This window comes from Somniosus microcephalus, chromosome 1 (assembly GCF_052327205.1).
Source record: "Somniosus microcephalus isolate GS21.2 chromosome 1, FLI_Smic_1.0, whole genome shotgun sequence".
NCBI classification, from domain to species: Eukaryota; Metazoa; Chordata; class Chondrichthyes; order Squaliformes; family Somniosidae; genus Somniosus; species Somniosus microcephalus.
The window spans coordinates 46,388,318-46,407,492 of NC_140987.1; positions in this window are offsets into that span (position 1 = coordinate 46,388,318).

The following is a 19,175-nucleotide window of genomic DNA, read 5'->3' on the forward strand; positions in this document are numbered from 1 at the left end:
CACTGTTGTAAGGAGTGAAGAGCTGTCAGGCTGAATCCTTCCCTCCAACATCACAGCCAAAACTAGTCGTAAAAGTTTCACCATCTTAAAGAAGTGACAAACAGCAAAGCAAGACCAGCACTGGGGAAGATTCATACAGACGGTGCTGGCATGGAGTGATTTTCTCAAGCGTTTTCCTCCTTGCACGTGGACTTCCTCATCAAAAAGCTTTTCTGCCTTAGCTGCTGCCTTGTGCATCATGTCTATCTGGACATCTGAATATCCTTCAGCCCAGCAGACAGGCTTCTGAAGCTGTACCAGTACTTTGCAGGTATTGCTCTCTGCACCATATACTCTACCACTATTTGTGTAGTTAGGTTTTGGAGACAGAAGGATTTGGCCTTTAGCCATTGCTCTATGCATATCTACAGACTAGATACATCCCATTAATCACCATAGCTAGGAGACTAATTCTGAATTTGAAAAGATAAATCTTAGCTACCCTGTTGCCTACAGATGGATATGTAAGTGTGAAATAAGCTCCTTCTCGCATAAAGTGTTCTGTTTATCTGTAAATTGAATTATGAATCTTTACAGCGCTGTCTCCTGAGCTACGAGTAATTCCATTCCCATTAGGAAATGACACTTTATAATGTTAAGCTATTGCTATAAGCATCACAAATATGTACAAAGGGTAACAGTATTACTGCTCACTAGAGGCTGCTATTGTAACCTTGGGTTCATTTCTTTATTTCTTTAGAACATGTTGCTCTTCAATGCTGCATCCTTAAGTGTTCCCCACTGAGGCGGTGGTCAGACATTAATGCAAGTTAAGTGAAGTTATAGTCCAAAGGTGTCATTTTTTTTTAAATGCCGTGAGATTTTCAGGCTAAGGGCCGTCTTGTTGAAGGTCAGAACATGCTTGCTCACTGTTATTCTGTTCACTTCTTCCTTTGTCAGTGACTGAATTCTATTTGCTGCTGGCACCGAGCTGTATCAAACAATGAAAATTGTCTTCAATTGGCGGGAGAGGTTTAGTGCCGTCCTGTTGATACACGTGAAAATTAGAATGGGCAATGAAAAAAAAAATCTTTAATTGAAACAGAAAAGGATGGCAAGCTCTCAGCAGGTCAGGCAGCGTCTGTGGAGAGAGTTAACGCTTCAGGATGATGACCTTTCTTCAGAAAAAAAACAAATCTTTTATTCCATAGCAACCGCAGTAAAACACATACTTCGGATGTTTTGATGTGTTAAGGCGCTGTAACAGTTCAGGTGTTGTTACAAGCTTTTGAGTTTCCTTCAATTTAAAATTTGGTGCTCAAGGTAAACCTATGCATCTGTTTCTATTTCCCGAGTGTTGGGGAAAGCAATTAGAAATTATAATTGTTTTGAGAAAACAATGTGTGTACAGGAGAGTGATTTATAATTGCAGGAGTGGACTTATAATTGCAGATTTTTACAGCAGGTCCTAGCAATAGGTAGCAAGTGTACAGGATAAGCAATGGTAATAACTGTGTAGTACAATATAGAAAATCCCTCCTGTTATGTCCAGCACAATGTTTTTCTCCAGCAAAGTGTATGATAAAGATTTTAAAAAGAATGGAAAAATAAGAACTAAAATGAAATAAATGAGGAAAACAAAGTAATATTTGAAGACAAATTGGACAGTAAAATAGCAAATACTGAATGAAAACGGTTGTAGCTATGTCATTATAAAATTATGAAGGGATTCAAACCTGGGATGAATTTCATCAAGATCATGGGGGAAAAATTCAGTTGTTTGCGCTTCCCGTTAGCGCCTTAAGAGGGCGCCAATTGGGGCGCAAAGCAACTAGAGGCCGGGTGCAGCGATGTTTGTGCCGCTCGCGAAATTAACTAGACATTTTACGGCGGCGCTAAACACAACCGCCACGATCTCCTGCGCCGGCAGATTGTGATGTCAGTCGAGTGCGCAACGTCCCGTTAGCGCCCTGGACCGGATATTGAGTGGCGCCCCCTGCCTTACCGCCTGCCGCTAGCAACGACAGGTTGAGGGGAGCGTTATGCTGTCAGAAAGGGACTAGGGGAGCGCTATTTAAAGGCGACCGCTTCCTGCCTTTTTTTGTCGGTGACAATTTTGCACCACGCAGTCAGAGAGAGAGAGAGAGAGAGAGAGAGACTTCTGGAGAGATTCAACGCTGTGTGAAGGAGTTTTGAGTACCGAGCAGCACTTCGCAAGTTCATTTTGATTTGCCCTTCCTTACTTCACCAGCGTTCTGAGGTAGCGCCTCGCTCCTCGGCCTTTGCACCTTAAGACAGGTGTGAAGCGCCTGATTTAGCGCTCCAATCACCTCCAGGGGTGATAAAAGCCAAGTTTGCTGTCGGAGGCGATAATTAGCGCCAGGCGCTGAACTTTGCGCACGGCCGATAACGGTGCCCCAAATGGGGCGATACCGAATTTTTCCCCCCATGTGTCTGTCAAAAGCATTTGTCAAATGCGCAGCACAGCAGCGTTCAGCAAGTGTCTAGCAACAAGTTCCTGAAACCCAAAGCAATGATGGAGACATTTTGCGATCAAAATGATGAGGGGTTTTAATAGAGCAGATAGGGACAAATTGTTTCCATTGGCAGGAGGGTCGGTAACCAGAGGATACACATTTAATGATGGTGCAAGACAAAAGGTAGTAGTAAAGGGACAAGTAAAGAAACCAAAGATGCCTCTAGAGGAGCTGTAAATGGGAACCCCCTTCTGTCTTGCACCATCATCCCTTTTGTCCTTTAATCACTCCTGCCCCTCTACTGTATCACAGACGTTTCCTTTAGTTATTTCGTCCCCCACCCACACCCGCCACCCCCCCCCCCGGCTTTTCCCGAGCTCTGTAATTGCTTATAAACTATTAAATCTCTAACTTCTTCCAGTTCTGATGAAGGGTCATCGACCTGTAATGTTAACTCTGTCTCGCTCTCCACAAATGCTGCCTGACCGGCTGAGTGTTTCCAGCATTTTCTGTTTTTATTTAGATTTCCAGCATCTGCACTATTTCGCTTTTGTTTTAGTGAATAGCACCGAGCAGTTTTCAGTCCAGGAGCATGGATGTATCAGCCATTGACAGGGATAGCGCATCGGAGCAAGAGGAAGACAAGTTGGTGACCTGAGAGTGCAAAAAACCAACAGAGGCAGCAGCACTATCCAAACACTGGGCTGAATTTTGCCGGCGCTCAGAGGGTGGGTTCGGAGACGGGTCCGCTGTCAAAATCCAAATGATTGACAGCGGTATCCCGCTCTAAATCCGCCTCCTTGTGAGTTTCCCTAGTGCCGGTTCTGCCTGCGCTTTGCAGACACGGCACTAAGCGGCGGGTCATTCAATTGTGCTAGTTGAGAGGGTGTTTAAACCAATCGACTCACCATTTTGGCAGGCACAAAGTATTTTTCCAAGAGGCTCCCATCGCTCGGGGATCACGTACGTCGGGTTCTGAACAACTCTCCATTTGTTTCAATAGGTGACAGCTGCAAAAGTGGTTTAAAAGCTACCATTTTACAGCTGGTCACTTTCCAATCTCAGAAGCTTCAGGCTTGAGTATCTGGAACAGATTTTTAAGCTTTATGCATTTGGGAAGTGTTTGCAGTAAACTCTCTGTTCACTGTCACATCCTTGCAACATCATATCTAACCCTTGATAGATTGGTTCAGTCATCTGAACTTCACCTGCCATCTGAATCACCAGAATGGGCATGATTTATGCTCTCTCACCTTGGTCCTCCGAATCTGATGACGAGCAGCCGCAGCAGCAGCAGAACCAGCCACACCAGCAGCAGCAACAAGAGTGCCAACTTTCTCCTCAACCGCCTGATGCTGCACAGGGCAGAGGGCGTCAGCGCAGGGCTGCACTGCGCCGGAGGCGATACCCCCAACACAGGGTATACAGGCAGAGGATGAGCTTCCTCAACATGACGGAGCTGCAGTGCCAAAGGAGGCTCAGGCTATCGTGCAAAGTCGTCGCCGACAATTGCGCTTTACTGGAGCAAGACCTGCAGCCCAGAGGAAGGGTGGACACACCTTACCAGTGGCTGTCAAAGTCACCCTTGCCCTCAACATCTTCGCCTCAGGCTCCTTCCAGGCATCTGCAGCAGACCTTTGCGGCATCTCGCAGTCAGCCGCACACAGATGCATCGCCCAGGTAACCGATGCCCTCTTTAACAAGTCCACAAATTATATCCATTTTGCCACTGATGAAGCCAGTGTCAATGAACGTGCGCTTGGCTTTGCCGTTCTAGCTGGCTTCCCATGGGTGCAGAGAGTCATCGACTGCACACATGTGGCCATCAGGGCACCCCATCATTACCCAGTAGCATTTGTTAACCACAAGGGCTTCCACTCCCTCAATGTTCAGCTGGTCTGCAACCATAGGAAGATTATCATCCATGTGTGCGCCAAATTCCCTGGCAGCTGCCATGACTCATACATCCTGCGCCACTCCACCATCCCTCAGCTCTTCGCACCGCCAGTCTTGGTGGCTGGCTGCTTGGAGACAAGGGCCATCCCCTGAAGACGTGGCTCATGACACCGTTGAGGAGGCCAACAAATGAGCTTGAGGGACATTATAATCAAAGCCACATCTCCACGAGAAGTGTCATTGAGCAGACAATAGGCTTGCAACCAATTGCGCTTCAGATGCCTCAACAAATCTGGAGGAGCCCTTCAGTATGCACCAGCTAGGGTCTCACGAATAGTGGTCGTCTGCTGCGTCCTGCAGAACATAGCGCAGCAGCAAGGATTCGTCCCGGATGAGGGAGACGCCGCTGAGTGCAGAGCCTCATCGGAGGATGAGGATGAGGAGGCTCACCATGAGGTTGGTTACGAGGATGAGGAACACCTGGACGAGCCGGCGGTCCCATTGCGACCAGTACGTGAGCATGTTGCTGCCCGTCACACCAGGGATACCCTTATCAATGGCAGATTTCAATAACCATGCAGCTCATACATGTGGCTGCCACCTGCGTACGCAGGTTTGCATCACCCAACACCAACACCTTGCAGCAGTCCCTTGTTTTGACTCTCACCACCATTGCTGGGTGTGAAATGAGCCCTGACCCTTCACTCTGCCACTTCCATTTCATCACACAAATTTGCCAACGACCCCCAAGTGTGACAATTAGATGATTTATTATTATTTGATAAAGAAAGACACACCCGAGTGACTACCCTTGTGACTATTTGTGTGGGATCTTTCTTTTCCGGGTGCTTCTACGTCGTGCTACCCCTGCAGCTCCTTATCTGAGGAAGGGTGTTCTTGTCATGGAGGGAGTGCAGCGAAGATTTACCAGACTGATACCTGGGATGGCAGGAATGACGTATGAGGAGAGAGTGGGTCGATTGGGCTTATACTTGCTGGAGTTTAGAAGAATGAGAGGGGATCTCACTGAAACTTATAAAATTCTAACAGGACTAGACAGACTAGATGCAGGAAGGATGTTCCTGATGGCGGGTGTAACGTCCGTGTGTAATTGAGACACGGACTGCAGGAGTTGGTTATAACAGGTGTTTACTGAATGGAGACAAAACTGGAACTACTATACAAAGTTACTACACAGGCTTATATACAGGGGTGGTCACTACTGGTACTGCAGTATACAGGGGCTGCAGAATATAGTTCCTTCTTCAAAGTACATACACTACAATTCCTCCCCTTTTAGCTAAACAGTACATAACATTCGATTAATAATTAAATAACATATTTACAATTACAGTTGCTATATACATTAGCTGAAGTTAAGCAATTATAAATTCAGTCTTTGAGGAGGCTTCCTGATTCTGTCCGCATAACGCCTCTTTGGGGTATCAGGTTCTTCTGGCAAAGTTGATTCGGGATCAATGTCGTTGTTTGGTTCGTCTGCTTCCAATATCACCGATTCTGAGGTAGATGCAATTGGTACTTCGGTTTCATCACCAGGTGTATCGGATCGTGGTGTGGATTTGATGTTTTCCAGTGACTCTAGAATCTGGTCAGCATGGCGTCTTACAATGCTCTCTCCAACGTCCACGGTATACATTAGAGGTCCTTGCCGTGTGCAGATAGTTCCTGGCTGCCATTTCTCTGTGCAGTAGTCCCGGGCCAAAACTGGTTGACCTATCTTAAAACTCCTGGTTGGCCTTTCATTCATATTCTGAAACTGCCTGTTCTCCACATTGTAATGATCAATAACATGTCATTCTATAGTGGACACTAGGTGGAGCCGTAGAGCTTTGTAGAGCTGAATATAGCTGTATGTATAAGACTACACTACCCAGCTGTATATATATTAAGACTACATTACCTATGAGGCATTAGGCTACCCACAAGGCAGCAGTCAAGATGGAAGCCTCTACAGATACTGTACCTAGTCCACATGTGCTCAATAAAAGTGTCTAGCAAAACTAGCTGTGTTCATAATAAGAATGTCTATTTATTAATGAACATAAGACACATCTCTTCTGATGTTTGGCTTAACCAAATCCAAGCGGCATCTTAGTCTTCGATTGAAGAACATCATGGCTGGAGTTTGGTTGGTAACCGCATGTGTCGCATTCCAGTAGGCAAATAGGAAGTTACCCACCTTGTGTTGTAGGGGTATGTCTTCATTACACATTGTCTTGATAGCCTTCTTGAATGTTTGAACGAACCCCTCAGCCAATCCATTGGTGGCTGGATGATATGGGGCGGGTGTGTAATGCTTAACACCATTGTTCTTTAAGAACCTCCGGAACTCTTCAGACACAAACTGTGGTCCATTGTTGGAGCAAATCTGTTCAGGCAGCCCATTTCTGGCGAATATGGTTCGTAAGACTGTGATAGTTTTTTCTGTGGTGGTTGAGGACATTTTTATTACCTCTGGCCACTTTGAATGTGCATCCACCGCAATTAAAAACATCGAGTCCATAAATGGACCAGCAAAATCAATGTGCACCCTTTGCCATGGAGATGAGGGCCACTCCCATGGATGTAGAGGGGCTTGTGGTGGGGCGTTTTGGACCTTCTGGCATCCTGTACAGCTCTTGGTCATCTCTTTGATTTCTCTATCGATTCCCGGCCACCACACAAACGCTCTGGCTAAGTTCTTCATTTTTACCCCTCCCAGATGACCCTCATGAAGCTCATTGAGCACTCTATCCTTCAATTTGGGTGGAATTACTACTCTGGATCCACACATCAAGGTTCCTCGGCACACTGACAGCTGTTCTCTTCTCGGCGAGAATGCTGGCAACAGTGGTTTGCCATGTGCTGGCCATCCCTTCACCGTTAAATCATAGACCCAGGAGAGTGTCGGGTCATTTCGTGTTTCCTTTTCTATGTTTGCATTCGTCACAGGTAGACATTCGACTATGGTCGAGTGGAATATCTCCACAGGATCCACTGCAGGTGCTTCTTCCACCATCGGCAACGGTAGGCGCGACAATCCATCAGCATTCCCATGCTGTTTAGTTCCTTTGTACTCGATGTCATATTGGTGTGCCCCTAGGAAAAGGGACCACCTCTGTAGCCATTGTGCTGTCATTATCGGGACGCCCTTCTGAGGGTTGAAAATGGAGACAAGAGGTTGATGATCAGTTAGTAGAGTAAATTTCTGTCCATGCAGGTAGTGATTGAACTTCTCAGCCCCCCACACCAGGCTGAGGGCCTCTCTGTCAATCTGGGCGTAGTTATGCTCAGCTGAAGTTAACGAGCGTGACGCAAAAGCTATCAGCCTCTCTGAACCATCAAGGAATTTATGTGACAGTACCACTCCAATGCCATAGGGAGACGCATCACACGCCAGTCTTATCGGTAGTGATGGGTTGCAGTGAGCCAATACTTCTCTTGAAGTGATCAGGTCTTCACACTTCTGAAAGGCCCGCTTACATTCATCGCTCCATTTTTATGCTACTCCAGTTTGTAGTAGGGCGTTCAGTGGGTGCAGAATTGTGGACAAATTCAGCAAAAACTTATGGTAGTAATTCACCAATCCGAGGAATGACCTCAGTTGCGACACATTTTCAGGCGCTGGAGCCTTAACTACCGCTTCAATTTTGTCAGGGAGCTTATGTAACCCCTCTTCATCAAACACGTGGCCACAACACGATATCTGTTTCTTAAAAAACTCGCACTTGGGGCGATTGGCTCGTAGCCCATGTTCTCTTAGACTAGTGAGCACCTGCTCTAGGTTGGCAAGGTGTTCACTGTCATTTTCACCTGTCACTAGGATGTCGTCCAAGTAACACTGAGTCCCCGGAATCCCTTGCAGGACTTGTTCCATCACTCTTTGCCATATCGCCGGAGCTGATGCTACTCCGAATACCAGTCGATTATACTGGTAAAGACCTTTGTGAGTATTTATCGTGAGATATTTCCCAGAGGATTCTTCAACCTCCATCTGCAAATATGCTTGTGCTAGGTCAATTTTTGTAAAACGCTTCCCTCCAGATAGTAAGGCGAAAATATCTTCTATCCTCGGGAGAGGATACTGTAATAATAATAATTAACTTTATTGTCATTGTTAGTGCACAAGTGCAGTACAACGAAATGTAGGCTTGCGGCTCCTGAGAGTGTACATTTAGATTAAGACATTTAAACATTCAACATACATTTGGCTTGTAATACATTAACATAAGCATAACCATAATAAAGTGCATTGGCAGATGTGCAGGCTTTAGAATTTATTTGTGGAGTTCAGTAGGATGACAGCCCTGGGAAAGAAGTTGTTCCTAAATCTGGTCGTATGGGTGCGAATGCATCTGTAGCGTCTCCCAGATGGCAGGAGGGCGAACAGACTGTGGCTGGGGTGGGTAGGGTCTTTGATGATGGACCGTGACCTCCGTAAACAGCGTTTCTGGTATATGTGCGTTGGCCAGTTTTGACTACCCGCTGCAGGGCTTTCTGGTCATAGTAGCTACAGCTGCCATACCATACTGTGATACAGTTCGTCAGGATGCTCTCTATTGTGCAACGGTAAAAGTTAGAGAGGATCAGGGGTGACAGGTTACATCCCTTCAGCCTCCTTAGGAAATATAGGCGCTGCTGGGCCTTCTTCACCAGAGAGGAGGTATTGAGGGACCAGGAGAGGTCTCCCAGTGAAGGACTGGGTTCACAGTCACCTTGAAGTCCCCACAGATGCGAACCTTCCTTGGCTCCTCAGACTTATTGTTTAACGTTTTCTTCATGACAGGAACGATGGGTGTCGCCCACTCACTCCAGTCTACCTTAGATAACACGCCTGCATTCTCCAGATTCTCCAGCTCTGCCTCGACGGCTGGGTGAATTGCATACGGTACCGGTCTTGCTTTGAAAAACTTGGGAATTGCATTCTCTTCTATTTTTATCGAGGCGGTTATGCCTTTAAGAGTTCCCAGTCCTTGTTGAAATACCTCTTTAGCGTTAGCTAAGATTTTTGACAATCGTCCAGGTGTGACGTCATCATCCTTTTTACCAGCCACAGTCAGTGCCTGAATGGAGTGCCAGTCTAAACTTATCTTTCTGATCCATTCACGTCCCAATAACGGTGGTCCACCATCTTGCAGTATGTACAGATACAATTTCTGTATTTCCTTGCCGTTATATTCGACAGGCACCCTTATTTTCCCTCTGGGGTATACTTTCTGCCCCATATACGTCTTCAAGACAATGGATGTGTCTTTCAAGGGTATGTGTGAGAATAGCCGCTCGTAGTCTCATCGATTCATGATGGTCGGGGCTGATCCTGTATCCAATTCCATTTTGACTTGGGACCCTGCTATCGTGAGGGTGACCCAAATGGTTCGGTGATCCTCTTTTGCGATTACGTTGTGTAGTTTGAGACAGCTTAGTCTCTTGTTCCCGGATTCACTATCGCTCTTCTGGTCTTCGGAACTACTGTCCGTCATCTTTTGTACTTTCCTGTACTGTTCCTTAGTAGCCTTTTTGTTGTTGTTAGTCTTCTTCCCGGACCTGCAAACTCGTGCAATGTGTCCCATCTTTCCGCATTGCCTGCATGTTTTGTCCTTGGACCAGCAGTCCTTCTGGTCATGGGTTGTTCTGCCGCAGCAATAACATTTTTCAAATCCCCGTGTCATTTCATGGGTGCCGTATTCCTGTGGCTTTTGCTGTATCTCCGCAGCTCCCCTTGCTGCTGCTTCGTACGATACTGCCACGCTGAAAGCCTTATCTAGCGTCAGCTCTTTCTCTGAGAGTAACCTCTTCTGGGTTCCTTCACTCAGGAGTCCACAGACAAATTTGTCCCGTAGGGTATCTGCCAGTCCTGCTCCAAACTGGCAGTGCTTTGATAGCTTGCGTAGTTCCGTAAGGTAATCAGCATTGCTCTCATCTTTATGCTGATTCCTCTTGTGGAATTTAAATCTTTCTGCTATCAGCAGCAGTGTAGGATTTAGGTGTTCCTGTAGGATATCAACAATTTCATTAAAGCTCTTCACCATCGGTTTGACTGGAGTGATCAGATTCCGCAATAGGCCGTACGTTCTTGCGCCCATTAAGTTTAGTAGTACCGATGCCTTTTTCTCATCGGCTACTTCATTTGCCTTGCAATATACTTCGACTCTTTCCACATACGTGGTGCAGTCTTCTATTGCATTATCAAAGGCAGTGATATTGCCAGTCTTCGGCATCTTGGAGATCTAAGATGGCGCCTCCTGCGCTTTGCCTTCTTCCCCGATTGAACAAAATGCCGCCTCCCGCGCTTTCTGTCTTTTCCGCTGTTGCTAGCGCTGTTGCTGGCATTTTTATGCCTTGATGGCGACGCCCTATGGTCTTCGTGCACTTCCCCCCCGCGCTGCTGCCAACGCCGCTCTCCGTGGTCCCCGTGGCAAACTACAGCTCCTCACGGCTTTCTGCGCTTCTAATTTCTTTTATTTTAATTACTGTTCCCGTCGTCAGAGCAGACCCTATGGGACACTTTCCTCCCTCTTCTCGGGTCTGTACGCTGCCCGGCTTCGTAGCACCGGCCGCGCCCTGTATGCTCCACCCTCTCTCTCTCCTCTTCCCGACAACGCTGCTCGGCCCCGTTGAAAAGCCACCCGATCGAGCTCTAGCCCGCCGCAGCCCAGGAAGGATCAGTGTACTACCTGCCACCAGCCCGATTGGCTGGAACACCATAGACTGGATAACCAAACCCAGCTCTCGACAGCCTCTCCTGCAAATCTTCGAATTCGATGAATCAGAGGGCGGTTGCCCACGGTCGACGCCCGTTTCTTCTGTTGGCTTTTTTTTCTTTTTGGATTTCTTCATTCTGGCCTCGACCTCTAACAACTTCGCTTCAGGGATGGATCCCCGTGAGGTGGTGCAGAACTGTAGGTAAGTTCGGATCTGTTCGTCGCCAGTGTAACGTCCGTGTGCAATTGAGAGACGGACTGCAGGAGTTGGTTATAACAGGTGTTTACTGAATGGAGACAAAACTGGAACTACTATACAAAGTTACTACACAGGCTTATATACAGGGGTGGTCACTACTGGTACTGCAGTATACAGGGGCTGCAGAATATAGTTCCTTCTTCAAAGTACATACACTACAGCGGGGGAGTCCGGAACCAGGGGTCACAGTCTAAGGATAAGGGGTAAGCCATTTAGGACAGAGATGAGGAGGAATTTCTTCACCCAGAGAGTGGCGAGCCTGTGGAATTCCCTGCCACACAGGGCAGTTGAGGCCAATTCATTAAATATATTCAAGAAGGAGTTGGATATATTTCTTGAGGCTAAAGGGATCAAGGTATATGGGGAGAAAGCAAGGACTGAATTTGGATGATCAGCCATGATCTCATTAAATGGCGGAGCGGGCTCGAGGGGCCGAATGGCCTACTCCTGCTCCTACTATGTTTCTAGAGGCAGCCTCCTCACCTCCGTGCTATGCCTGCTTAGACGCCTTTGGCAGTTGTCCTCTGGGTTTTGGAGCCACTGATGCCTCCGCCAAAGTCTGCTCCTCCTGTGACTTTGCATGCGCAGACTCGGCAAGGCATCTGGGGCTCTGACCGAGTGGTTGGCAAGGTGGTGTAAGTCAGAGCACTTGGAGCGGAGCCCGCACTTCCATGGCCCTTCCCACCATCATTCCTCTCATGGCCCACCCGCACTTCCCTGCTAACAAAGAGCTGGAGAGCACCTTGCTGCAATTCAGTGGGGCCATGAGGGCCCAGATCTATACTGACATCCCTCCTACAAAGGATGGTTATGAATCTCTGGTTTCTCTCCTCCATAGATGCCCATCTCTCCTCCATTTTTACCCATCTCTGCTCTATAGATGAGAAACATAGAAACATAGAAGATAGGAGCAGGAGTAGGCCATTCGGCCCCTCGAGCCTGTTTCACCATTTAATGAGATTGTGGCTGATCATCCAAATTCAGTACCCTGTCCCTGCTTTCTCCCCATATCCCTTGATCCCTTTAGACTTAAGAAATATTTCTAACTCCTTCTTGAATATATTTAATGAATTGGCCTCAACTGCCTTCTGTGGTAGAGAATTCCACAGGTTCACCACTCTCTGGGTGAAGAAATTTCTCCTCATCTCAGTCCTAAATGGCTTACCCCTTATCCTTAGAATGTGACCCCTGGTTCTGGACTCCCCCGCCATCGGGAACATCCTTCCTGCATCTAGTCTGTCTAGCTCTGTTAGAATTTTATAAGTTTCAATGAGATCCCCTCTCATTCTTCTAAACTCTAGCGAATATAAGCTTAATCGACACAATCTCTCCTCATATGTCATTCCTGCCATCCCAGGTATCAATCTGGTGAATCTTCGCTGCACTCCCTCCATGGCAAGAACGTCCTTCCTCAGATGAGCATCTATTTTGAAGAGAAACCATGTTCTCATGCGACTGGCGCCATGTTTCCTCCATGTAGGTGGCCATCCTATCCACGGTGTTGCTCATGTTGGATAAGGACTCCTCCATTCTCTGTCGCAGTCACCGCGGTCGCAAAACCAGTCAGAGCCTCCTGCATTTGTTCCTGCAGCTCCAGGATCGCCCTCTTCCTGGATGGCCCACGAGGCTCAGCGTCTGCATGCAGCTGAGCAGAGCTAGGAGACACCTGCGCCCTCCGACGAGGATTCTCCGCTGCTGTCAATGTCTCCACCATCTGCTACTGCTCATTGTGATCTGTGAGATACCAGGTGACAACACTACTCAATCTCGCGACATACCCACCGAGGTGTGCGACTCTGCGCTGGTGCTGGGTTGCGTTGTCTGAGGTGACACTACACCCTCAGAGGCAGGAGGCTCCTCTGAGGAGTCTTCTTGCTGTTGCTCCTAGACAGTGGGGCAGGCTTTTGAAAACCCTGTGGGAGAGTGAAGACATCAGTTAGATATACAGGATGTCTACTGCAGACACGTACCATTATCCACATGATGAGCATTCATCTTGTCTTGACATCACAACCCATATGAGGCAGTAATGAAAGGCATGCAATTGTATGGAAATTCAATGTTATGAGCTTCTTCTGCTGAGCTCCTCTCTCCGCCCCCCACTTGCGCAACGTCCACCACTCCCCAGTGCTGCCTCCTCTGCAGTGGTCAGATATGACATGGTTTGTGGAGGCTTTCCTCCCGTTCTTGCCCTCTCCCTCTTATTGTGGGCTATCTTTTCCTGCAAGGAGGGAGAGAAGAGAAGCTTCAGTGAGAGTGATGGTATGAGTGTAAGGAATGGAAAGGCATAGAGCTTTACACTGACAATTTGATGGAGTGGCTTGCCAACACCAAGTTGCCTCTTTTTGTGTTGTTAGTTGCTGTCATTGCATAACGATGAGGCTCAGTGTGAGGGCTGCATAGTAAGATGGCGACCTGATAATATAGATAAAGTTAGAGGGATGGATAAAGGTACAAGGGATGTTGGGCTGTGTAGCGTTGTGCAGGAGTAGGGGTGGCAATGTAGAGTGGTGCGAATGTGATGAGACGCACAGCAACATCAAGGTCATTGTGGCTTAATACTCACTTTTCCTGATCTAGATCATGGAACCTCTTGCGGCACTGCATCCAGGTGTGACCACCACTGACAGCCCCGTAACCGCCTGCGATATCTGCAGCCGCGCTGCCTTTGTCTGCTGGGGAGGCCTCTTCCTACCATCCACAGGGAAGAGAACCTCCCTACGTGCTCTCACTCCCTCCACAAGATGATGGAGGGACTCATCTGTGAAGCGAGGTGCTGCAAGCTCAGAGTGCAGAGACTCAAACACTGACAGCACTGAATGCTATCAATTTGCAACTGACAGTGACTGGGGCCATGGCCCCTTTAAATAAACCGGCAATAATCGCGTTATCCGGTGATGTCACCAGACCCGCACCCTTTAATAGGGCCAGGAAATGTGCAGGGCGAGCCTAACAGGGTCCATGAGGGCAAGATTCGATTTATCGACGGGACCCTTGCGGCAGCGATCCCCGCCGCCAACCTCACCCGCCTTGAAGCCGCCCCTGGGTAGGCGAAATCGCGGCCTACTGAAAAAAATCCAGCTATCTGGCCATGAAAGAAGTAAAGAAAGAGCTTGCATTTAAATAGTGCCTTTCACATCCTCAGGACGTCCCAAAGCTCTTCACAGCCAATGAAGTACTTCTTTTGATGTGTATCTGCTGTTGCAATGTAGGAAACGCGGCAGTGAGTTTGTGCACAGCAAGGCCCCACAACCGACAATGTGAAAATGGCTAGTTAATCTTGTTTTTTAGTGATGATGGCAGTGAAGCAGCATACGTGGAAGCTCAGGATCACCAGGGAGACCACTGTGACAACAATGTATTTTTGATTGTATTCAAATACAGATTCGGATGCTTGGCAACTACTGACGGCACCTGAAGGGTTAATAACCTAGGTTCACACAGGAAACGGCCAGCCTGTTTGATATAAATTGCCTGAATGGGTATTGATGTTGAAAGAAAAGGTGAATTTAATATGCTATATTGATTAAATGCAGGCTCATTGATGTTACTCTGTTAAATAGTGTCTTTGATGGCTGGCTGGTCATCTTGTTAATTGCTAGTAATTGCAGTTATTCAAAGACCCTTGAGAAAACTTTAGATTTATTTTCAGTTGACTGAGCCCAGCTATTCAGTCTACAGTCTGCCACCAGCAGAGGGACTGTGCTATTCAACTCCATGGCAGTGGAGGAAGTGAACATCCATTTTCAAAGTGCAATGTATGTTGAGAGATAGCTCAAGGGAAACATCTTCATTGTTTCTCTATATCGTGCGGAATAGTAGAGTTTCTTCCTTCTTCTTCTTAGGTCGTCCCTCGGAACCGAGGATGACTTGCTTCCGCACTAAAAATGAGTTCTCAGGTGAGTCCAATGTGGGACCTACAGTCTCTGTCACAGGTGGGGCAGACGGTGGTTGAAGGGGCGGGTGGGTGGGGTGCTTGGGTTGACGTGCGCTCCTTCCGCTGTTTGCGCTTGGCTTCTGCTTGCTCCTGGCGAAGAGACTCAAGGGGGGAAAAATTCAGTATCGCCCCGTTTGGGGTGCCATTATTGGCCGTGCGCAAAGTTTAGCGCCTGGTGCTAATTATCGCCTCCGACAGCAAACTTGGCTTTTATCGCCCCTGGAGGTGATTGGAGCACTAAATCAGGCGCTTCACACCTGTCTTAAGGCGCAAAGGCCGAGGAGCGAGGCGCTACCTCAGAGCACTGGCGAAGCAAGGAAGGGCAAATCCAAATAAACCTGCAAAGTGCTGCTCAGTACTCAAAACTCCTTCACACAGCGTTGAATCTCTCCAGAAGTCTCTCTCTCTCTCTCTCAGAATGCATGGTGCAAAAATGTCACCGACAAAAAAAGGCAGGAAGCAGTCGCCTTTAAATAGCGCTCCCCTAGTCCCTTTTTGACAGCATAATGCTCCCCTCAACCTGTCGTTGCTAGCGGCAGGCGGTAAGGCGGGGGCGCCACTCAATATCCGGTACGGGGCGCTAATGGGGCGTTGCACACTCGACGGATGTCACAATCTGCCGGCGCAGGAGATCGTGGCGGTAGTGTTTAGCGCCGCCGCAAAATGTCTAGATAATTTCGCGAGTGACGCAAACATCGCCGCGCCCAGGCGCTAGTTGCTTTGCACCCCATTAGCGCCCTCTTAAGGCGCTAAAGAGAGGTGCAAACAACTGAATTTTTCCCCCAAGGTGTTCAGCGCCTTCCCGGATGCTTCTCCTCCACTTTGTGCGGTCTTGGGCCAGGGATTCCCAGGTGTCGGTGGGGATGTTGCACTTTTTCAAGGAGGCTTTGAGGGTGTCCTTGAAGCGTTTCCTCTGCCCACCTGGGGCTCTCTTGCTGAGCTGGAGCTCCGAGTAGAGTGCTTGTTTTGGGAGTCTCATATCGGGCATGCAGATGATGTGGCCGGTCCATCGGAGCTGATTGAGCGTGGTCAAAGCTTCGATGCTGGGGATGTTGGCCTGAGCGAGAACACTGACGTTGGTGCGCCTATCCTGCCATTGGATTTGCAGGATCTTGCAGAGGCAGCATTGGTGGTACCTCTGCAGTGCTTTGAGGTGCCTGCTGTACATGGTCCATGTCTCTGAGGAGGGCGGGTATCACTATTGCTCTGTAGACCATGAGCTTGGTGCTGGGTTTGAGGTCCTGGTCTTTAAACACACTCTTCCTCAGGCGACCGAAGGCTGCACTGGCACATGGTGAAGGCGGTGTTGGACTTCGTCATCTGCCTTTGTTGACAGTAGGCTCCTGAGTTATGGAAAGTGGCCCACGTTGTCCAAGGCCTCATCATGGATTTTAATAATCGGGGAGCGGTACTGTGTGGTGGGGGCAGGTTGGTAGAGGACCTTTGTCTTACGGATGTTTAGTGTAAGGCCGATGCTCTCGTACGCTTCGGTGAAGGTGTTGACGATGGTTTGGAATTTGGCCTCAGAGTGTGCGCAGACGCAAGCATCGTCTGCATACTGTAATTCGATGACAGAGGATGGGACGACCTTGGATCTGGACTGGAGGTGGCGGAGGTTGAACAGTTTCCCGTTTGTTCTGCAGATTAGCTCCACTCCAGCGGGGAGCTTACTGAGGGTGAGATGAAGCATTGCAGCCAGGAAGATCGAGGAGAGCGTTGGTGCGATGACACAGCCTTGCTTGACCCTGCAGAGTATAGTAGAGTTTATATTAATGTAAGTTTGCCATTTTGTACTGGGTACTGATCATTTTCCTGGTTTAGTTAAATAAACTGTGTTAGTTTGTAACCTGAGCCTTGGTCTGATAGAGTATATATTCAACTGCCTTCTGAAGATGAGAAGAGTCATGTGGCAGGCATGTGGTGCATTCCAGTAAGTCAGCGTAGAGTGGCAAGGGTTCTCAGTTAGAACACCGGGTCTCAGCATCACTTACCTAGATATTGGGCAGAAAAGGGCACACTCCAGATCATAGAGGACTGGAGCTCCACTTATGAGAGTGGTTGTTGGCACTGAACCAATCTTCTATGGGATGAGTCAGTGAATCTGAAGCCAAATCGAATATCTAGTTTAAGAGTCAAAAAAAAATCGTTACAAAGACCTCTAGGGAAGTCAGCCATCATTGTGCATCAGGCGTTGCAGTATAGGTCACTACAGCCCTCAATTGTTGTGTCACAAGCACCTCCCAGCCACCCATAGGTAACAACGCAAGAGGCGATCACTTGGCCTTTGGAAATATTTCTGCACAAGAAAAAAATGACAGACTGTAAGATATAGGAAAAGTAAATTTTATTATACTTTGCAGTGCTTGTGATGTGTTTAATGTACCCAAGCATATTGCTGCCCGGGAGGCCAGGGCTGGCCTCACCATGGCCAGATTTACTTCACTTGACACTGTGTACCCTGGCTGCTACATGATGCGCCATGTTGGCACCACACCAACACCATAAAGCATCCCTACAATGCCCAAGCCATTCCTTTACACTCACCATCAGTGCGGGGGAGACGTTATGTCTCACCATTCACTGCAACTCACTAAGCACACAAATCTCTCCAAGCACGGAAAGCATTGAAAATAAAGGTTTCAATGTTTGACAGCACATTAACAGAAACTTTACATGAACATTGGATAAAAGCCAAGTGCCTACCCTTGTGTGTTGTTAGTTGGTATGATTGCAGTAGGATGAGGGTGAGTGTGAGGGGTGGCTAGTGAGATGGGGATGTGATAATATAGATAGAGAGGGATGGGTGGAGGTGCAAGGTAAGTTGGTGTGAGTAAGGATGTACAGGAGTAGGGTAGGGAAGGCAGAGTGATGGGGATGTGATGAGAGACACAGCAGGATTAAGGGGAGTGTGGCTTTGTACTAATGTTTCATGATCTACTGAGATAATTGAAAGGTTTGCGCCACTGCACCCAGGTCCTCCTGATGACATCCCTGCTTGTGCCCTCCTGTGCAATGTGCAACCAGGCTGTGTTGATCTCCTGGGATCTCTTCCGCCTATTGGAAGGGAAGAGGACCTCCCTGCATGCTCTGACTCCCTCCATAAACATATGGAGGGAGTCATGGGAGAGCCTGGGTGCAGCCATGCACCTCTATGCAGTGCTTGTCAGTGTTTGCAGCACTTCAATGCTGTACAGCACTGACAGCACAACTGTCAAACTAAAGTTGGCCATGCTCCCTTCAAGGAAACCAGCTGATGACACGTCATGAGTGACTTCACCAGGCCCACTTCCTCTAATTGGACCGGGAAATACGCTGGGCGGGCTTAACAAGCCCTATCAACAGAAAATAATTTTCCAGAGTGGGATGGAGCCAGCAGTGGGGTTGTGACCCGTCACCAATGTCGCCCACCCCGGACCCGCCGAGGTAAGGAAAATCTCGGCCATATTCTCTGTATTACGAGTCCAGTAAAATAACCACTGCACTACCCATACCGGCAATGGTTTGGAAGAATCTGGTGCATAACAGTGCAATGTGTACAGACTAGAAGACCTATTGTTTTGTGGGCATCGCTGCAAGGCCGGCATTTATTGCCCTTTCCTAATTGCCCTTGAGAAGGTGATGGTGAGCTGCCTACTTGAACTGCAGAGGGCAGCTAAGAGTCAACCACATTGCTGTGGGTCTGGAGTCACATATATGCCAGACCAAGTGAGGACAGCAGATTTCCTTCCCTAAAGGACATTAGTGAACAAGATGGGTTTTATTACAACAATCCGGTAATTTCATTTTTATTCCAGATTTATTTAAGTAACTGAATTTAAATTCCACTGTCTCTGGATCATCAGTCCAGGCCTCTGGATGACTAGTAACATAACCACTATGCTACCGTCCCCTGTAATACAAGTTGCCTGCAGATTACCTTTAAGACA